The sequence below is a fragment of the Terrapene carolina genome, unplaced genomic scaffold (assembly GCF_002925995.2).
Source record: "Terrapene carolina triunguis isolate 2854851 unplaced genomic scaffold, T_m_triunguis-2.0 Scaffold42, whole genome shotgun sequence".
NCBI classification, from domain to species: Eukaryota; Metazoa; Chordata; order Testudines; family Emydidae; genus Terrapene; species Terrapene triunguis.
Genome location: NW_020664393.1, coordinates 75,172,433 through 75,194,887, shown reverse-complemented (window position 1 = coordinate 75,194,887; position 22,455 = coordinate 75,172,433).

Sequence of the window (22,455 nt, the reverse complement as noted above, 5' to 3'; positions counted from 1 at the left end):
CCGCATCTGAGCTCTGCTTGGTGCAAAGGAGCGAGAGGTGCTGTCAGGGAGGCAGTTACAGTAATCCTACTCTGGCCCGGCCCTGGTGTCAGTTACAGGGCCGGCGCAACCCATTAGGCGACCTAGGCAGTCGCCTAGGGCGCTACAATTTGGGGGGCGGCGACCGCGGCGGTATTTCGGCGACGGGACCTTCCGCCGCTTCTGTGGGGGGTGGCATTTCGGGCCGGGACCTTCCGCCGTCTAGGGCGGCAGAAAAGCTGGCGGTGCTCCTGGTCAGTTAGACAAATCCCTGGGCTGCTCTATTTTATGCCAGTGGTGTAAATATGCCAGTAGCAGATTGGCATAGAGGAGTTCTGCTCTGTCACATCCCCTACACCACAGGGTGAGGAGGGAGCCCGTGACCCAGGGCCCACCCATGCTGGGTGTACTCCAGCAAGAGTTCCTCTTGGCTAGGGGAGTTCTCTGCTGACCAGAATCTGTTCCCTATACCAGTGGTTCTCAAACTTGGGCCGCCGCTTGTTCAGGGAAAGCCCCTGGTGGGCCTGGCCGGTTTGTTTACCTGCCGTGTCCGCAGGTTCGGCCGATCGCGGCTCCCACTGGCCGCGGTTCGCTGCTCCAGGCCAATGGGAGCTGCTGGAAGCGGTGTGGGCCGAGGGACGTGCTGGCCGCCTTTCCCGCAGCCCCCATTGGCGTGGAGTGGCGAGCCGCAGCCAGTAGGAGCTGCGATCGGCCGAACCTGCAGACGCGGCAGGTAAACAAACCGGCCCGGCACGCCAGGGGCTTTCCCTGAACAAGTGGCGGCCCAAGTTTGAGAACCACTGCCCTATACACCTATGAAGTGTAACGGAGAATAGGTGCCCTTGACTGTGCCTTTATTTACCCTGAAGGGGTAAAAGTGGCTTGGAACAACCAAACCCACGGTGCCTCGCACCTGCTTGCATATTTGTAGGGGTGGGGGGGGGGAGGAAGGGAGCAGTTGTTGGGAGTTACAAATTCTGGGAGTCTTGTTGGGATATGAGGCCTGGAACAGCTGACCCTGCCTGCAAATCTTTCTATGTTTGCCTTAATATGCTGTCTATAGGGGAAGGGGGTGTAGAAGTGAGAGAGAATGTTGGCCTGGAAGTCAAGCTGAAAAGAGAGTTTGTGAGGCTGAAATACAGGCACTAAGGTCTGGAAATACAAATTAAGCCCCCAGCTGAGCCCCCTCCTGTCCCTTGAAGGGTCTCTCGCTTTCCAGCCCACTCTCCCAGGTAGTTCAGGAGCACGTTCGGCATGGCTGCTGACCTCCAATCCAAACGGGCTCCTCCAGGATGGGCTGGCTGGGCCCCAGAAATCGCCTGAGAACAGCCGAGAAAGTGTCCAGTTTGCATAAATCGTTGGATACAAATCTGAACCTCAAGTTATTAAGAAAGTGGTATCCAATACCTGGACCTCCATCCCAGAGCTTCCTATAGGAGTGTTTGCTCAGTTGGCTGCACTAATCTGTAGTTGGTCTTGGCTGATGCTCTGTTTGGTATGGTTTACTCACTCATGCGTCTGACGAAGTGGGTATTCACCCACGAAAGCTTATGCTCCAATACGTCTGTTAGTCTGTAAGGTGCCACCGAACTCTTTTTCGCTTGTCATAACAATAGCCACTAGGAGTCAGTGGATACTGGTGCCTGGTAGCAGCTGGGTCAGGATCCACCATGCCCACTTGCAGCAAATTGAAATATAGAAGACATATAACACTGCGATATACGCATACCCCCAGCCCATCATCTCAGGAAATCACGTGATCAGCACCCCTCGCCAGCGTGGTGATGCCGAGCTCACGCACAGATGTGGCAGAAATAACATTTTAAAAAAAAAGTTATAAAGAAATCAACTAGGACGATGTCCTCTTTCTTGTGGCCACTCAAGGATGGAATAATTATAGCAAAATAATTAGTAATCTATCTTAGGTGCTTATATGGCTCCCCATCACTCTGATACAATAAATATGTATGTCCCTTACCTCACAATACAGCTGAAACACACAGAGGCTAAGTGATTTACCCAAGGTCTTTGGTGGAGCAAGAACTCAAACCCAGGCTTCTCAAGGCCTAGGCTAGTGCCCTAACCACTGGCCCATCCTTCCTCTCAATGTCAGTCTTTATTGCTAGATCTCACCTGCTGTACAAATCCAGGCTGATGTGACTCTTGCATTTTACAGATGGGGGAATTGTGGCACAGAAAGGTGAAGGGTCCCAAGGCCACACAAAGGTCAGTGCACTAAAGATGTGACACATAAGGGGGCTGGTAAGGGAATTGTCTTTATTTCCTGGCTCCCTATATGGATAACAAAGGATTCGGAGCTGTCCCCGTGACAAAGGTCCCTCTCCACTAAATCCAGGAGCTATTCTTATAGTCACTGTCAGAGATGGAACCCTGTTGCTGTAATCACTAGACCATGGTGGGACTAGGTTAGATTAACCTACTACAGTATGAGAGGGGAGGTGAAAGGCTCTTGCCACCGGGGCTTACTGCTCCTGTTATGCTGCACAAACCGTGAACCCTCTGCAAAGGGCACCAGCCACCTTTAGAGGCAGAGCAGCGTGGTGGAAATTCCCTTGATAGGCTAAATAGCTGGCTTGGGGCAAGAGTTTGACTCTCCTCCCATCAGTGTGTTTACAACTAATCTGATTTCATGCCAATTCTGGATCACTGTGAAAATACACGCATGCTGCAAAAGCAGATATGTGCCCATTTCAGAACTTTTCCCTGTCTGTAACGCTGTAGGCCATCATCAGGCTAGGATGTGTGGGTCACAGCTCTAGATTTCACCGCTGTGGTGGAAAGTCTGCAAAGTCACTCTTCCGGCAAGATCAGGGAGCATAAACTTTATGCAGCACTTCAGAATGCAGCCCTCTACCCTGCACCCACCAGGCCGGGTGGAGCACCCAGCCTGAATTCAGCAGGAAGCCTGCAAAGGGGTAGGATTGATGGAAAGGACTCAAAGCTAGAGGCACAATCTGGAGCTGAGTGTGGGATTGAGTCCCTAAGTATAGGGCGTTACCAAATTAGCAGCCCAGAAAGGGTTTGGCATCATCTCGGAGCTCTGCAATCTACTCGAGCTGAATCTATGGTCCTGCAGTTGAAAATGGGGAACAAGATAACTCAACATTTTCAGTGTCTTTTCTTTCAAAAAATCTATTCCCGACAGCATGCCAGTGGCTTTGAGTCTTTGCTCTGTAGCCTGAGACACCGGTGTGGATGCTGTCCCACAGCCAGCAGCTGTTGCCCTGGAGGTTTATACAGCTGTTGTGGAGGCAGGCGCAGAGGGGGTGGGGACGCAGCTTTTCAAGCGCCTAGATCCCACAGGAGGGTCAAAGGTGAAAACGTTTGAGCTAAAAGAGAAACAGGTGGACGCAGTCAGACAGAAGGAACAGTGGCGTGTTTATTTATTTATTTCCCCCACTGCATTCAAGCTACATTGGAAGCCAGAAGAAGAAATTGTCTGTAAAGCATTTCACTGTATTGACCAAAAAAAAAAAAAAAAAAAAAAGAAATAAAAAGCAAAAAATAAAAAAAAAAAAAAAAAAAAGGGGATTGCAGAGCTGTGTTTTCAGGGCGCAGGAAGAGGTTTTTGAACCTCACTGTAATTTTGTTTAAACACAGGTTACTGGTACAAAGCTCCTTAAATCAAAGCACTAATGCTCAGTATCTCTCAACATTATTGATCGTGTCTCTCTTGCGTAAGAGGCAGCATGCTCCAGTGACTAGGGCCTTGCCTGGACTCTAAGAGAGCTGGGTTTTATTCTTGGCTCTGCTGCTGACCTCCCATGTGACTGTGCTCCTCGATTTCTCCTCCCATGTCTGGGGAGTGTGTTTGTACAGGGGCTACCACAGAGGGGCCCTAATCTTGACTGAGGCCTTGAGGCTTCCCTGTAACAATAATAGCAGGTACCCACAGCATTGACTGACCCCTACCAACTGTTCCTTGTGATAATAAGTACTTAGCCATGCAAGTAGCAGGCTTCACCCCTAAAACAATCGTGTTACAGAATGAGAGAGAACACTATTAAGTCACCAGTGCTACACTACTGTCTATACATGTATAATCCACTGGTTGATGGATGTTATGTGTTCCCCACTCTGTTCCCAATCCACAGAGGACGTGCACCTAGCTAGTGAAGTTGGTTCTTTAGCTCCAACTACAGACTTTTAGCCATGGAGGTCTTTGGTTCAATCCTGGCTTTCGGTCAAAATGGCAGCTATCCCACGAAAGGGGGCTCATCTGGGAACTGAACTGTTGTGGGCCTGGGACAAGCTTCCTCTGTCCAGAAGTTTCTAACTCATTGGTCATGACACTGTTCTACAGGGGTTGGTCCAGCTTAGCTGTAAAGATGCCAAGCAATAATGGCGCTTCAGGCACTTTCCCGGGGAGGCTGTGTCACAATTCAGTAGAACTCTTTGAGAAAGTTTCCCTTGATGTTTGGCTTAAAATTTCCCTTTTTAATGTCATTTCAGTACTTCTAGTTTGACCTTCTTGTGTCGCTCTGTATAATTCCTGTTGATTTTTTTTTTATACTTAAAAGCAGTAAATAATTTTGGCAATTGTCTAGTGGCTTTTAATGACTAGACAAAGGGAAGGCAAATATGGAGAAGACAAAGGACAAATGCATTACTCAGGAAGGGGGCTGCATTGTGTCATTTCTCCATAGTCCTGCATCTGAGCTCATGCAAAGCTTCATTGCTCCAGAAACTGCTCCGAGCCAAATTGTACCTCCGTGAGTCATCATCCTTCCCCAGTGGCACCACAATGGGGGTGGGTGGGAATATTTAATGTGCCAGTTTAATTTTCTCTGGGCCCTCAAACACTCTTATGCATTAGTCGTAAGTGTATGGTTAGTGTATGGTGTCACTGCAGGGCAGAATTAAGGTTATCTGGGTGCCTTCACTGCATTTCCATACCTTCGCATATCTGGATTTCTTTTAGGCCCGTCTACACTCATGGCAGCATGTACGGTATGTGTAGGTACACATCGTGGTGAAAGACAAGCTGTGTCTACAGTCATTGTGGTGTATAACTACAAGTGACAGTGAAGGGCTCTGGCAGGGGGAGGCAGTAGGGAAAATAATCCCTTTTCCCTGCTGCCACGCTCTTGCCAGAGCCCTTGTCGGAGCCTTTCACTGTGGTGGGAAAAGGCTCTGGCAGCAGGGAAGCAGCAGGGCACTACACTGTTAAGAGTAGCGGCGTGGACATGGGAGGCACTTAGGGTTCTGGTGTGTCTCTACTTGCCTAAGCCATGGCCATCTACACTGCTGTTTGTACCCATACTAACTGGACATGCAGTGTCAGTGTAGACCTACCCTTAAGTGTGTCCTTACCTCTGCATTTCCTTGGTTTGTAATGCTTGTTTTGGGGAGAATTGCAAATGTTGCCCTTCAGTTTCTGATCCACACTCAACCGGAGCTCCATCTTAACATAGTTTCATCTGGGAACTTATTAAATGCGGACAGTGTACTCTTTGCTCTGCTGGGGGTTCATAGTTCATAGATTTTTAAGGCCCAAAGGGATAATTAAATCATCTAGTTCTGCAGCAAGTCAGACAGACGATTTGATCCGGGATGAAATGAGACCGTCCCGGCCTCAACGATTTCACAGCACAAAAGACAGACAATACTGGACTCTACTCAAGGGCTGCTTTAAATCTTCCCCTGCACAAATGTGTTCAGGATACAATATTCTCTAAGTGGGAAATCAGTCAGTTTGTGTGACAAAATAAGTCACTTCATCCCCCTCCTGAGGAATATGATGACGAGTTATTTCCCTTGTCTCGGGGTGAAGTGAAGACCAGAAGCAGCCTACTGTGAACTGCTTTCTTTTATGTGACTAATACGTACAAATCCAGAGTCCCCGGAGACTTTGGGGTCACTGACAGCAGCGGCAGACTGTGAGAACAGGGCAAGCGGAAAGAAACTGTGCTCTCCTTTCATTCAAAGGGTTCAGCTGTCCCACCTGTTTCCCCTGGTTCGACATGGGTAGCAGGGATGGAGGAGGGGAAGCTGTATGAATGGCATTTAACATAAAAACGCATAGAACTGAAGGAATTTCACATTAAACATGGGGAACAAACGAGCAACAGTCTTGCCACAGACAATGACAGGAGGAGGCAAATGATCACAGGCTTCTGTGGATGGTGACAGAGTCTGTACTTCTGGGCTGAATCAATGCTCTGAGAAATAGGGACCAGGCCAAAAATGAGTCTGGTCATGAAAGGATAGTAAGAGATGAATTTCAATAGGTGCAGAGTTGGGGTTTGATGTCAGTTGTTTATTCAAGCTACTCGGGTATCCCTGCAATACAGGGCTAATGTGTTAGCTTGGGAGATTATTCCATTAAGGAAATGCCCTCTAGAAATTAATAGAGAATGATGCCCTATAGAATTTCTAACCCAACCCGGAGAATTCTCTAGCAATACATTCTACAGTTTGCTTTAAATATTCCCTATTTGCTTCTATAGGTTTTATAGTAGTAATTTCTAATTAGTCTCCTATGCTCGCTGCTCACCGTAGTGGTGTGACGATGGTGATACAATGGTATTTTTCAGGCTGTTTGGTGTTTGCCAAAAGGGACACAGGGAGCATCTGCTTGCCAGAATATGGTGGTGGGTGCCATAGAAAAGCCAAAGATAGCTAGGTAAGCAGGAGAGGAAGAGGGGTGGTGTGGTGCAGGCTCTGTTCAAGGCCTTGGTTTGATTCCTTGTTCTGCGGCAAACTGCTGATGGAACAGTGGGTGTAGCATTTACTCATTCTGTGCCTCAGTTTCCTCATCTGTAAAACAGGGATGTTAATGCTGCCTTTGTTTTGTCTTTTTAGCTTCTAAACCCTTCAGGGTACAGACTGTCCCTTACTACTCTTTTGTACAGCACCTAGCACAATGAAGCCCTGATCTCAGGTGGGGACCTCTTGGTGTTGCAGGAACACAAGTGAAATGAGATGGAGTAAATGATGGTAAAATGGAGGCTTCCTTTGCATGAAACCTAAACAAGATGGTGTCTATTAGGGTACATCTACATTGCGATAAAAGACTCCTGGCATGGCTGTGGCTGGCCCAGGTCAGCTGACTTGGGCTTTGGAGCTAAGAATCGCAGTGTAGATGTCTGGACTGGAGCCTGGGCTCTGAAACTGCTGGGGCCTGAGTCAACTGACCAGGGTTGAGACTCAGTGGCACAGGTTTTTATTGCAGTGTAGACACACCTTTAGAGATCCACAAGGGGGGTCATCTCTGGGAGGAACTTCAAACACAGGATGTCTTTGTAAGGTATAGAGAGAGCACGAGGATCCCTCTAGCTTTTTTCCATCATCTCAGCTTTGCATGGGAGCCAGTTGCACAGTTTTCTGGAGCTGTGAGGATGCATATTCTACGTTCTGGCTGTGACCATTACCTAGTGCTTCAGAAGGGCAGCTGTGTGATACTATGGTATCATGTATCACAGCCCTCCACATGGCAGCACCAGAGCACAGCCTGCAAATCCTCCCTGAAGTGATGGGTCTCTTCTTACCAAGTCACGTTCTGTATTTAGCCTGCTGCATGTGCCACTGGAGTTGTGGGTGGCCATTCAAACACACCCTATATAACCAGCACAACCACAAAAGGCTTGAGCTGAAACAAGCTGCCTCTTGAAACCAAAGGAGCCTCAAACCTGTCATTAAAGCAGCTGCATTGGCAATAAATTTAATAGTTAAGGAAATTTGGTGACTGTTTGAAATGCAAGAGGGGTCATTAGGGGAATGGCCCGCAATAGATTTTTGTATCATCCTGAAAAGCAATGCTGTGAAATGTATTGAAATGCTCCTTTAAAAGCCACTGAAGAACAGCATTTTTCAACTCAAAGTAAACAGTGAAACCTATTTTACATGTAGTAGAAAAATGAACATGACCCAATGGAGTAGCTTTATTACTAGTTGTAACTGCATTGGTTTCACACCAGGATACACTGAGGTGAAAGGTCAGATTTGGATCAAAACCGGAGAGGGGCAGAAATTTTATTGCAACTTTTTTTTGATAAAAAAAAAGATTGTTTATTTTTAACAACCTGGAAATTTACCAAAAAATAAAAAATGTCGAGTTTTGTTTATTGAAAATGGTATTCAAAAAACATTTTAAAAATTGTTATTGAAAATTCATAGGAAATTTTAGAAAATTTGAATTTCTCCTGAAAAAGTAATTTGCATTTTTCTGAGCGAGCCTCATCCAAACTTCCCTCAAGTTTGGTGTGTTCAGTTCCAGTATGTTGGTTCACTCCATTAGAGAAAACCAGCTGCAGAGCTGGTGTCTGAAACTCTGTTTGGGCCCATATGCAGTATCGCATAATATAGAAAAAATAGTTTCTTGTCACTTGCAATGAGTTTGTGTGTCTTGGATAGAGATTTTTTTCTCATGTTCTCTGACCTTTCAGATAAACATCTGAGCTTTATTATCATCATTTATTATTCATTTATATTACGGTAGTGCCCAGAACCCCAGTCATGGACCAGGACCCCACTGTGCAAAAAAGCAGTCCCTGCCCCAAAGTGCTTACAATCTAGGTAAAGCTTATGAGCTTGTGTTCATCACCACCAGGCTACAATCAGATAGCCAGGCCCTGTCATTACGTATGCTGGTGAGCATCCTGAATTCTCACTGGTTGTTGTTGCATTCCTTATCTTGTCTACACTTACTGCCAGAGATGAACCCGCCACCTTCCTGTCTTTGGAAGAAGTAGAAACATACCTCAAGTATTGATCCCAAGGTTGACCAGGTGGGTGAGGTAATATCTTGTATCGACTGACTTCTGTTGGTGAGAGAGACCAGCTTTTGAGCCACAGAGAGCTCTTCACAGCAAAACGGAAAGCTAGACAATCATGTTAGCGTCTGTAAGATCAGGGCTGTAGTGTGTTATCTGATGTGTGCCATTATCCTTGCTTCCACATTTAAATATATGGGGCCATTCGCAGAGTAAGGTGGTAATTGACGTATGTAAGAGTGGCAGAATCTGGCTGAAAGCAATGGGACTACTCATGGAACAAGTATTCAATGGGAGTAAGTTCCCTTAGTATCTAATACAGAATGTTTTTAAAAATATAGAAAGAATTTCAATTAGGGTGTCAAGCAATTAAAAAAAATAATTGTGATAAATCATGCAATTAATTGAGCTTTTAAACAATAATATAATACCATTACTTAAATATTTTTGGATGTTTTTTATATTTTCAAATATATTGATTTCAATTACAACAGAATACAAAGTATAGAGGGATCACTTTATGTTTATTTTTTATCACAAATATTTGCACTGTAAAAAAACAAAAGAAATAGTATCTTTCAATTTACCTAATACAAGTACTGTAGTGCAACTTCTTTATCATGAAAGCTGAACTTACAAATGTTGTATTATGTACAAAAAAAAATCCTGCATTCAAAAATAAAACAATGTAAAACTTTAGAGCCTACAAGTCCACTCAGTCCTACTTCTTGTTCAGCCAATCGCTCAGACAAATACGTTTGTTTACATGTGCAGGAGATAGTGCTGCCCGTTTCTTGTTTACAATGTCACCTGAAAGTGAGAAGAGGTGTTTGCATGGCATTGTTGTAGCCAGTGTAGCAAGATATTTACGTGCCAGATGCACTAAAGATTTATCCGTCCCTTCATGCTTCAACCACCATTCCAGAGGACATGCATCCATGCTAATGATGGGTTTTGCTTGATAACGATCCAAAGCAGTGCAGACCGACACATGTTCATTTTTATCATCTGAGTCATATGCCACCAGCAGAAGGTTGATTTTCTTTTTTAGTGGTTCGGGTTCTGTAGTTTCCGCATCGGAGTGTTGCTCTTTTAAGACTTCTGAAAGCATGCTCCACACCTCGTCCCTCTCAGATTTTGGAAGGTACTTTAGATTCTTAAACCTTGGGTCGAGTGCTGTAGCTATCTTTAGAAATCTCACATTGGTACCTTCTTTGCGTTTTTTTGTCAAATCTGCTGTGAAAGTGTTCTTAAAACGAACATGTGCTGGGTCAACATCTGAGACTGCTATAACATGAAATATATGGCAGAATGAAGGTAAAACAGAACAGGAGACATACAATTCTCCCCCAAGGAGTTCAGTCACAAATTTAATTAACACATTGTTTTTTTAGCATCATCAGCATTGAAGCATGTCCTCTGGCATGGTGGCCGAAGCATGAAGGGGGATACAAATGTTTAGCATATCTGGCACGTAAATACCTTGCATGCTGGCTACAAAAATGCCATGCGAACGCCTGTTCTCACTTTCAGATGACACTGTAAATAAGAAGCAGGCAGCAGTATCTCCTGTAAATGTAAACAAACTTGTTTGTCTTAGCAATTGGCTGAACAAGAAATAGGACTGAGTGGACTTGTAGGCTCTAAAGTTTTACATTGTTTTGTTTTTGAGTGCAGTTATGTTATGGGGAAAAAAATCTACCTTTGTAAGTTGCACTTTCACAATAAAGAGATCCCACTCCAGTACTTGTCTGAGGTGAACTGAATAATACTATTTATTTTGTTTATCATTTTTACAGTGCAAATATTTGTAATAAAAATAATATAAAGTAAGCAGTGTACACTTTGAATTCTGTGTCATAACTGAAATCAATATATTTGGAAATGTAGAAAAACATCCAAAAATATTCAATACATTTCAATTGGTGTTCTATTGTTTAAGAATGAGATTAAAACTGCAATTAATCACGATTAATTTTTAAAATCACGATTACATTTTTTGAGTTAATCGCGTGAGTTAACTGATTAATTGACAGCCCTAATTTCAATCTACAGGAGAGATCTAATTCTCTATCATATTCAACAGGTTGGTTAAAAAATTCTGTGGGTTGCTAAACTTCATTGGACTTTTCCCTAAGGGTTGTGTATGCAGTATATTATGACAAGCAGGGAGGATGGGCAGTAGGGAAAGATTGGGGCCATGTGTTTAAAACCGAGGCCTAGAAATAAGGAGATCTAGCTTCCATTCCTGATTGTAGCACAGGTAGGGTGACCAGACATTAAGTGTGAAAAATCGTGTTGGGGAGGGTGGGGGGTAATAGGCACCTATATAAGACAAAGCCCCAACTATCAGGACTGTCCCTATAAAATTGGGACATCTGGTCATTCTACCCACAGGCCATCCCTTTGACCTTGGACAAGTCCCTACTGCCCAAATTTTCAAAAGTAGCCTCTAGTTTTGGCTGCTTTGGAATGTAGATGCCCAGCTCTACATACCTAGGTGTCTAATGTTGGGTTGAGACCACCAAAAATAGAGGTTCCCCCCATGTGCCACAGTTTCCCAATCTACCTCAGACTCTAATGAATCAACGTTTGAAATGCTTGGAATGCCAGCTGCTATTTTTATAATCTTTTACACAAGCTCTTCTTTAAATCTCTTACCCGATCTTTGCAACCTGTTCCCACTGAAGTCAGTAATATGGTTAAAACATGGGTTAGTCTGTCGACACAGGTAAGAGCCAGCCTGTTGTTGCTCATGCCGCCCCCGTGACATGACTGGTTTGCCTGCGTAGACAGGTTCTAACATTGCAAGGGATGGGACACAAATTCCATTGTGCGGTTTGGATACCAAGTATGTTCACGGGAGAAATGAAGGGGCTGGCGGCTGGGCATGCTGCTCTGTCTCATCTCATTCTTTTCGCCTTCCTCAGCAGAGGCTGCCAATCAGGGCAAATTACGAGCAGAGAAATTTTTCCATTGTGAACAACTGTCCTCTAGGCGCTGAGCTCGGAATCTCGTTTCAGGGTCTCATGTTGCACGTGACTGGTGCTGGAGGCGAAAGACTGCCAAGCACAGCTCAGGGTTACTGCTATAGATACTGTTGAAAAGCCTGGTGATAGAACAAGGCGCATGACATGTAAATAAGGGACATTTTACCAGGCAAGGACGGGATCAGAGGAAGCTGGGAACAGAGCCTTGTAGCAGGGGCGCACATGCTCAGACGCTCCATCCAGTTCTGGCAAAGTTCTATGTTCTGTTCTATGCAGGTTCTCATACCACACTCATCGCCATAGTGTATGAATGCCATCCAATAGTGCACTGAGTGACCTGACTAACATCTGTCATGTGTGGTTATGGGGGAGAATTGACTGTGCAGTAGAGTGTGTGTTGGTTTGGTAGGGTTTTTTTTTTTTTTTAACTTCTTATGTACGTGTTGCTCTGTGTTTATATCAGACAAGCAGGTTGAAGAAATGTACCTTGCAGTTGGAGCGGAAGGCAGAGGGGTTTGTGATGGTCCTTAGTTCCTGGGGGAGTTCATTCTACATTGTCAGACCAACCCCTGAGGCAGCTCTGTCACCCACACCAAGATCTTTGCCCTTACTATAGAGAGTTCCATTGTGCTAAAGGAGCGGAGTTGTCAACATGGTCTTCGTCCCGGAGCCTTACCTTCTTTTAGCTCTCCTGGGCCCAGGCCAGGGACCGACCACTACTTGCCCTGGCACTGAGGGAGGGTTCAGTTCTGACAAGTTCAGTGTTTTCTGATTGGCCTTTGGTCACCCAGTATAGATGCAACTGCTATAGAATCCATCTCCGGGAGGTTTACATGGAACCCAGGCCATGGTGTGAGAGGCTCTTTCTTTGGAGTGTTCAGTTAGTTCTCTGGAGATCACCAGTGAGGCTGGGGCATGCAATAAAGCTTCTTTAATACTGAAGTTGTCATAAAGAGACTGTGGTTAGAGAAGTGTGAAGGGGGGTTGGGAAGCCTAGATTCAATCCTTGCCTTTGCCAGTGACTTGCCTTTGAAGTCAATGAAGCCCATTTCCAGGTCTTGGTCCACAGCTGCATTACACCAAGATTAAAACAAAAAAAATCCCTGATGGATTCCATACTTTATTCCGATATTCCAGCAATGCTAACACACCTCAGAATGCTTCATGGGGATCACCAGTTCGGAGACCGATGAGCAGAAGGACGAAGCCTGGGAAATTCAATGAGTTGGGTGCCCAATTCTCCTAGCTTGCTTTGCCGCTGGAAAACTTCATGCCAGCATCTGACAAGCTCCTCCAGCCAGAGACAATTAACCCTAGGATTTATTAACAATTAATTCCAATTCTTAGCACCTTCTCTTTGGCCTTGGTTGCTAGGAAGCTTGAGTCAATAGAGTAAGACTCGGTATTAATAGAAAGAAGTAGCAGCTGGGTGGGAACTCTACACGGAACTGAATAAACACTCCAAAGGGCCTGTCTCAGGATACTGGGATCTTCTGTAAACTTGAGTGCTTATTTTGGAGTTCTACAATTGTAGTCCGGATCCAAGGGGGTTTACAGCCCACCTTCCACTCTAGGCTTGTCTTCAGCGCCTCCCTGACCACTTTTCTTTATTGTCCCCTCTGTTCGCATTTCTTTTTTTTGGTGGGGAGGTACATACATTTGGGGTGGAAATGGGGGGGCAGGAATTTAACTTTTATTGTTGCTCCCTGCTTGCAGGGATCACAGAATCCTACTTGAGTGTTTAGAAGGGCCAGCAATGCAGACAGAGGCCTGCCTTGTGTGATGCTCAGTCTTGCAGACGCAGCTAATGCATTCCCACAGCCCAGGTACATGCCGTGCATCCAGCAGGGCTGCTAGGATGGTCCATAATTATGCCTCTCTGTGGTCAGAGGCGTCTGTTGCGTCTGCTGTGCAGGTCGCTCCATCGGTTCTGTCTGCGGCTCCCCTGGCTGGAGATAGCCTTGGAAAGAGCAACGGGAGCAGCCAGTGCTGGTGGCAAGGGTGGCAGCAGCAGCAAGCACTGGGGCCAGAAGATCTGGGGAGCCCAGTACAGTCCCAGGCTCTCCCACACGGCAACTAGTCATCCCCACTTCTAGACACCGCCCAGCTCCCACAAAACTGCTCACCAGTCCTCCTCCAACCCAACTGGATCGCCCTGCAAAACTCAGCTGTTCTCAGCTCCCTTCAGACCTCAACCCCCCACAAGGAGTGGAATGTTATCTGGTTTCCTCCACCCAGCATCTCCCCAGGAACCCCTTCAGTAGACATCTGGCTGCTAGGATGGCCAGGTGCCTGGTTTTTGACTGGAAAGTCTGGTCGAAAAGGGGACCTGACAGTGTCCGGTCAGATCTACTGACTGGACACCCAAAGTCCGGTTACTGTGGGTGGAGAAGGGGCCAGGTCATCACTCGCACCAGCCCCTACTAAGCCAAGGTCGTCTCCTACCTGCGTCGGGCAGCTGCAGCTCCCAGCCGTGGCTCCACAGGCGAGTCCCTCCTGACCTGGCCAGGGAGGGGAAGAGTAGAGAGCAATGGAGGGAGCGGGAGAAGAGGAACAAATTTAGCCACCTCACTGTTTACCCCCTTTCCCAGATCATTTATGAATATGTTGAATAGACTGGTCCCAGAACAGACCCCTGGGGGACACCACTATTTACCTCTCTCCATTCTGAAAACTGACCATTTATTCCTACCCTTTATTTCCTATATTTTAACCAGTTACTAATACATGAGAGGACCTTCCCACTTATCCCATGACTGCTTACTTTGCTTAAGAGCCTTTGGTGTGGGACCTTGTCAAAGGCTTTCTGAAAATCCAAATACACTATATCCACTCGATCTCCCTTGTCCACATGCCTGTTGACCCCCTCAAAGAATTCTAGTAGATTGGTGAGGCATGATTTCCCTTTACAAAAACCATGTTGACTATTCCCCAACAAATTATATTAATCTATGTGTCTGACAATTTTGTTCTTTACTATAGTTTCAACCAGTTTGCCCGGTACTGAAATCAGGCTTACTGGACTGTAATTGTCGGGGTCACCTCTGGAACCCTTTTTAAAAATTGGAGTCACATTAGCTATCCTCCAGTCATTTGGTACATAAGCTGATTTAAACGATAGGTTACAGTTAGTAGTCCTGCAATTTCACATTTGAGTTCCTTCAGAACTCTTGGGTGAATATCATTTGGGTCCTGGTGACTTATTACTCCTCTAATGACACCTCCGTCTGGGACAGTTCCTCAAATTTGTCACCTAAAAAGAACGGCTCAGATTTGGGAATCTCCCTGACATCCTCAATTATGAAGACTGCAAAGAATTCATTTAGTTTCTCTGCAATGGCCTTATCATCCTTGAGTGCTCCTTTAGCAACTCGATCGTCCAGTGGCCCCACTGGTTGTTTAGCAGGCTTCCTGCTTCTGATGTAGTTAAAAATTTTTTTGCTATTACATTTTGAGTCTTTGGCTAGCTGTTCTTCAAATTCTTTTTTGGCCTTCCTAATTATATTTTTATACTTCATTTGCCAGAGTTTATGATCCTTCCTATTTTCCTCATTAGAATTTAACTTCAACTTATTACAGGATGCCTTTTTGCCTCTCACTGCTTCTTTTACTTTGTTTTTGGGCCACAGTGACTCTCTTTTTGGTTCTCTATGTTTTTTTAATTTGGGGTATACATTTAAGTTGAGCCTCTATTATGGCGTCTTTAAAAAGTTTCCATGCAGCTTGCAGGGATTTGACTTTTGCTGCTGTACCTTTTAATTTCTGTTTAACTAACCTCCTCATTTTTGTGTAGTTCCCCTTTCTGAAATTAAATGCTACAGTGTTGGGCTGCTGTGGTGTTTTCCCTGCCACAGGGATGTTAAATTTAATTACGTTATGGTCACTATTACCCAGCTATATTCACCTCTTGGACCTGATCCTGTGCTCCACTTAGGACTAAATCAAGAATTGCCTCTCCACTTCTGGGTTTCAGGACTAGCTGCTCCAAGAAGCAGTCATTTAAGGTGTCAAGAAATTTTATCTCTGCATCCCATCCTGAGGTGATATGTACCCAGTCAATACGGGGATAGTTGAAATCCCCCATTATTATTGAGTTTTTTATTTTAATAGCCTCTCTAATCTCCCTGAGCATTTCACAGTCACTACCACCATCCTGGTCAGGTGGTCTGTAATATATCCCTACTGCTATATTCTTATTATTGAAGCATGGAATTACTATCCATAGAGATTCCATGGTACAGTTGGGTTCATTTAAGATTTTTACTTCATTTGATTTTACGCTTTCTTTCATATATAGTGCCACTCCCCCACCAGCACGACCTGTTCTGTCCTTCTGATATATTTTGTACCCTGGTATTACTAAAAAGAACGAGGAGTACTTGTGGCATCTTAGAGACTAACAAATTTATTTGGGCATAAGCTTTCGTGGGCTAAAACCCACTTCATCGGATGCATGCAGTGGAAAATACAGTAGGAAGATATATATACACAGAGAACATGAAAAAATGGGTGTTGCCATACCAACTGTAATGAGACTAATCAATTAAGGTGGGATATTATCATCAGGAGAAAAAAAATTTGTAGTGATAATCAGGATGGCCCATTTCCAACAGTTGACAAGAAGGTGTGAGTAACAGTAGGGGAAAAATTAGCATGGGGAAATAGTTTTTTCTTTGTGTAATGACCCATCCACTCCCAGTCTTTATTCAAGCCTAATTTAATGGTGTCCAGTTTGCAAATTAATTCCAATTCTGCAGTTTCTCGTTGGAGTCTGTTTTTGAAGTTTTTTTGTTGGAGAATTGCGACTTTTAGGTCTGTAATTGAGTGACCAGGGAGGTTGAAGTGTTCTCCGACTGGTTTTTGAATGTTATAATTCTTGTCTGATTTGTGTCCATTTATTCTTTTGCATAGAGACTGTCCGGTTGATTATCCTCATTCCACCAAGTTTCTGTGATGCCTATTATATCAATATCCTCATTTAATACGAGACACTCTAGTTCACCCATCTTATTATTTAGACTTCAAGCATTGGTAGATAAGCACTTTAGAAACTAGTCACTTTTTAGCTGTCTCCTATTACATGATGTAATTGAATGGGACTTTTTTTCTTTTGACTGTTTCTCATCAGATCCGACCTGTATTTTACCATTTTCCATCCTCTCCTCCTTATTAGGACATAGGGAATCTCCATTTATAGTTCCTCCCCTAAGGGATGTCCGAAGCACGTGCTCCTCCGCACCTGTCAGCTTTCCCCCAGCCCTTAGTTTTAAAACTTCTACAACCTTTTTAATTTTAAGTGCCAGCAGTCTGGTTCCATTTTGGTTTAGGTGGAGCCCATCCTTCTATATGGGCTCCCCCATTTCCAAAAGTTTCCCCAGTTCCTAATAAATTTAAGCCCCTCCTCCCTACGTCATCGTCTCATCCACGCAGTGAGACACGTCAGTTCTGCCTGTCTAACTGGCCCTGCGCATGGAACTGGAAGCATTTCAGAAAATGCTACCATGGAGGTCCTGGACTTCAATCTCTTACCTAGCAGCCTAAATTTGGCCTCCAGGACCTCTCTCTTTCCCTACGTCATTGGTAGCTACATGTACCACGACCACCAGCTCCTCTTCAGCACTACACATAAGTCTATCTAGATGACTTGAGAGACCTGCAACCTTCGCACCAGGCAGGCAAGTCACCATGCAGTTCTCCCGGTCATCGCATACGCAGCTATCTATGTTTCTAATGATCGAATTGCCCATTACTAAAACCAGTCTCTAATAGCTGGAGTTCCCTCCCCCAGAGAGGTATCCTCAGTGCGAGAGGATACCACAACATCATCTGGAAGGAGGGTCCCAACTATGGGATTGTTTCCCTCTGCTCCAGTTGGATGTTCTCCTTCCCTGAGGCTTTCATCCTCCTCAACAGCACAGAGGCTGTCAGACCGGGGGAGGGACCGTTCTATTGTGTCCTGGAAAGTCTTGTCTATGTACCTGTCTGTCTCCTTTAGCTCCTCCAGCTCAGCCACCCTGGTCTCCAAAGCCCGTACACAGTCTCTGAGGGCCAAGAGTTCCTTGCACCGAATGCACACATACACCACCCATAGGGCAGGTAATCATACATGCTGCATTGGGTGCAATAAACTGGGTAGCCCCCACTCTGTTGCTGGACTTCTGCCTGCATTCTCTATTTACTCCTGCAGCTGGTTCCTTTGCTGATGTTTTGTTTTTTATCAGGGGTGTTTTTGGCTTTAAGTTCAAAGAAGTTTAAGGGATATTAAGTGTATGTAGCCCCCCCCCCCCACACTCCCCCTGTAAACCCCCTCGCAAAACTCCCCTGTTAGCCGCTCCTGGTCTTCCTGAGTAGCCCCACCCCCTGGTTAAGGGTTGATGGGTGCTAAAAGGCTTAGGGATCACAGCCTCGTTAAGAAGCTCTCAGCTCTCAGCCTTGCCTAGCAGGCCGCTAGGCTCAGCACACACACGGTCAGTACATGGTCCCCCAAACAAACAGACCACACAGTATATTTCAGTCTAGCAGCAAGCACACCACAACAAACACACACACACCAGACAACAAACTTACCCCAAGCGTCACATAACCGCTCCTCCTTCACCTGGAGAAGTCCCTCGCAAAACTCCAGTTAGCCGCTCTTGTTCGCTAGCTGAGGTAGGAGGTAGATGGGGGGCAGGACCCTGTGTGGCAGATGGAGGGGATATGGGGGGCAGGAAGACTAGAGCAGGGTGATTAGGCCACAGTGGGAAACCGGGGGCAGGACCCCAGGGGGACAGGGGCAGCTGGGGTGGGTGTAGAACATGGGGGCGGGTTAGGGAAGAACAGGAGGACTAGAGTGGGGGGCAGGCTGAGGGTGCCACTTACTTATTCATTGCCCAGCCCAGGACTTGACCAGGGAGAGGCTGCTGGGGGCTGGGCTGGGCCATGGGCTCCCACTGGGCCAGGTGCTCTAGCCGCGTGGTCCATGCCAGGGCCTCTGTGCTTGTGTAAATGTGCACTAGGTGTCCACAACGTGCACCCTGCTTATGTGCATTGACAGTTTGTTAATGTACTTTGATCTAGTCCTCTTTGAAATGGGACTAGATCAAAGCACATAGAGAAACTGTTAATGTGCGCAGAGTCCGCACCCCATGCACCCCAGCTTGCCATGAATCTGCTGCCATGGGCTGCTGCCCGGTTTGCCTGAGGGTGGTGGTGTCCCAGCAGTGAAACTTGGGTGCCAAGGAAGGCAATGGATTGACATTTTCAGTTCTTGTCATCTTCCATCAGCTGTTCCAAGTTAAGTAGCAGGACAAGCTCAGCTATGAAGATTTTCAGAGCTGACACCAGCAAACGCCTCCATCAGCACTGGTTTGGTTTCAGAGGCTTTCTTGGTACAGAGAGATTATTAGGCTGGAACCAATGAATTAGGAAGTGTGTTTACCAAGGAATGCTGACAAGGGGCTGGCGATCAGGTGGGCACCAAAAACTTTGGTGGTGTGATAAGATTGCCAAAGATGGACACAGACTGAACATCCAGACAGACTTTAGAACCTAGCTAGCAACTGAGCGAGGGGGCCATTGATCTGCAGGGAGGCTGTGGGAGTTGCCTTGATGATGATATTTTATAGGAGGGGAATCTGGGGATGAAGCTATTTACCCAAGGTAGAGCTGGGAATAGAACGTAGGTCTCCTGACCCCTATACCTCTGCTCTCACCACCAGCCTATGCTGCCTGCCTCAGGTGCGCACTCTTAATAACATTATTATTGAAGCAGGTTTCAAAGTAGCAGCCGTGTTAGTCTGTATCCGCAAAAAGAACAGGAGTACTTGTGGCACCTTAGAGACTAACAAATTTATTTCAGCATAAGCTTTCGTGGGCTACAGCTCACTTCTTCAGATGCAGTATTTCACAGCACCATCCTGCAGATGAGCGACCGCTTGGTTTATCTTCAATCCTCACTTTTCAACTCTGCAGCGACTCAACACTGCCACCCAGTGGCTAAACAGCTACTGTTCATCCTCTGTGCTTGTACTGTACTGTAATTATTTCTTGTCTGCTTCAGAAATGGCCCAGGACTGTTTGTGCAAAGGCCCAGGACTCTTTTATGGAGCACTGTCCCTCATTCTACTTCTAAACCTAAAACCTTGAACTTCAGAACGAGTTGTTGGTCCTGTGCAAAATCAGATGGCAGTTCAGGATTTTTTATCCCTTTGGAAACGGCATATACTGTATATACCCCAACACATGGGTGGACATTTTCTAAGTTACCATAGTGCAGATTTGAATATGGATGCCCATGTCCCAGAGCTGGCATCTCTACTAGGTGAGTTTTAAAAACATACAAACAAAAAACCTACTTTCCCTGAGGTGTCCAGTGTGATGTTGCTGTGCTAAATTTGTCTCAACTTGTGGTCCTTCTTTGTTTAGGCCATAGGTTATTCTCAGTTAACAGACCCCTTGCTACTTTTGCAAGGGTGTGAATAGAAAAAATACATCTTTGCCATCTCTAATCTCTGTGCGTCCCTTTTTAACTCATGCAATGAAACTGAAAGCAGCAGGAGTTTAAATTAAAGACATGTATTCATTTGGGATCCCAAGTGATCAGTTTCTATCCGTATAGGTTCATTGTTTCATTGGCTTCAGTGCATTTGATGCACCTATTCTCAGACTCTGAGCACATGAACAATTCACCCTATAGAAACACACTGTTACCAACAATGACAAGCTGCTGCAATGTGAGCACTGAACTCCCCAAGACACACAACCTGGGGCTCAGCCAGACCACCAGGAATCAGGTGTATAGGCAGCCTCCGGGAACAGCTGTCAGGTATCTGGCCTGTAGCAGAGCCCCTCTCTGGGCAACCTAAGGAGCACAGCTAGCTGGTAGTAGGCTGCCTAATTGGCTACACTGCCTGATTGGTTAGAAGAGTCAGCAGACCGGCTCTTACACCTAGCAGCAGCACCACTTCAGTGACTGCTTCTAGAATTGGTACCTCCTTGTTCCCAGCTTTGCCTCACTCCAAGGGACCTGGTCCTGACCCGTGGCTCTGATTTGTAACTTTGGCTCTGGTGCCTGGCTCCGACCATGGGCTCTGATTCCTAAGTACTGCTCTAACTACTGGGCATGACTGCCCACATCCCAGTCTCTTCCAGCAGCCCTCAAGGGATGAATAGATTATATGGCTAAAAGGGACCACAGTGACCAACTCCTTATAGCCCAGGCAGACAGACAACGTCCACACAATAGTTCTGTTTGAACTACAGCATATCTCCTGGGCTATAAACATATAACATCCTATTTCAAGAGGAGAAAAATTCCAAGTTGCTTTCCCCATGGTCATTAACAAAAGACTCGGAGCAACGTGGTTAATAGCATAAGGAGCTTAGGTTAATTATTAAGCTTGCCCTAGGGATAGCTCTGAGCTTTTAAACCTGCACACAAACTAGTCTGGTAAGATTCAGTTACCTGCAGAGCAATTAGAGTTAGTGCTTGGAACACCCTTGTCCCAGAACAGCAACAAAATCGAACCAAGCTGTCAGGTTCCAAAGGGATGAAACCACAAAAGTTATTCTGAAACCAGAGGTGGCTGTGTGCATCTCTCATCTGAGCAATGGAAGAAAAGCACATAGGAAAAGGTAAGCAGTATCGTCTTTTTTCTTTTCTTTTTTTTGGTGTGTCTTTATGTGTATAGCTTCAAATGCAAGGTCACTGTGAGTACAGGTTGTAGAATCTGGCCAGTCGTGATTGCAATTGCATTGAGAATTGTAAGGAGGAGCCATCAACCATTGATTGCATTGTAAAGTGGCAGAGCTCATACCACAAAAGATAGAAGCAAACTAGTTTGTGGATGTCTTCCATTACTATCGTGTCCACATGTGAATATCTAATCTCTATCAGAACCTGGAAGCAGGAGGAGCAGAGGGAAGGGAATCCATATTACTGAACGTTTGTCAACTTAGGTTGAGAGAACCTGGCTGTTTTCTCTTTCTGTTGTTTACCTACCAGGGCCGGCTACAAAACTTACAATTTTTGGCCACTGCTCTGCTACAGACTCACCGTGGGACATTGTACTAAGTCACTTACCTCCAGGGGGCTGGAACAATTTGTATAGTGAAGGTGCTGAGAGCCATTAAACTAAACTGTAAACCCTGTGTATGATGGAAACCACTTCAAGCCGAGGGTGCCCCCTGCACCCCTGGTTCCAGCACCTATGCTTACTTCTCTGTGAGATCTGTAAAAGAGAGGCTACAATACGTATCTGCTTCAAGCAGGGATGTTGGGAGACCCAATGAATTAACTGAAGTGTGTGCAGCGTGTTGAGACCTTTGGATGAAGTGCCCTGTAAGCTATTAATGCCCGGGCATGGCTGCCGGATTGAAAGGGGGATGTCATTCAAACAATCCACTTTGTTGATCTCAATAGGAGCAGCGGCAGGCTTAAAGTTTACAAGGTGTCTGTCACAGTTCCAGGTCTAATCACAGCTCTGTCCCGTTTGTAGTCTTTCTGAGTGCCCCCCTCAGGTGTCAGCCTTTTGCCTTTCCCTAGCTTGGAGTGAAATCCCACAGTTCTCCCACTCCTAGAGCGGGTCCTAGGCTACCGTATCCTATGTATCTACTGTGCTCAGGGCTTAATTTGTGCCAGGGCGGAGGCCCGGCACCTCAAGGCTTGGCAAGTCATAGCCATAGCACCGCTGGGCTTGCTGCATCAGTTAGGAATGTAAGAAAATTGCTTG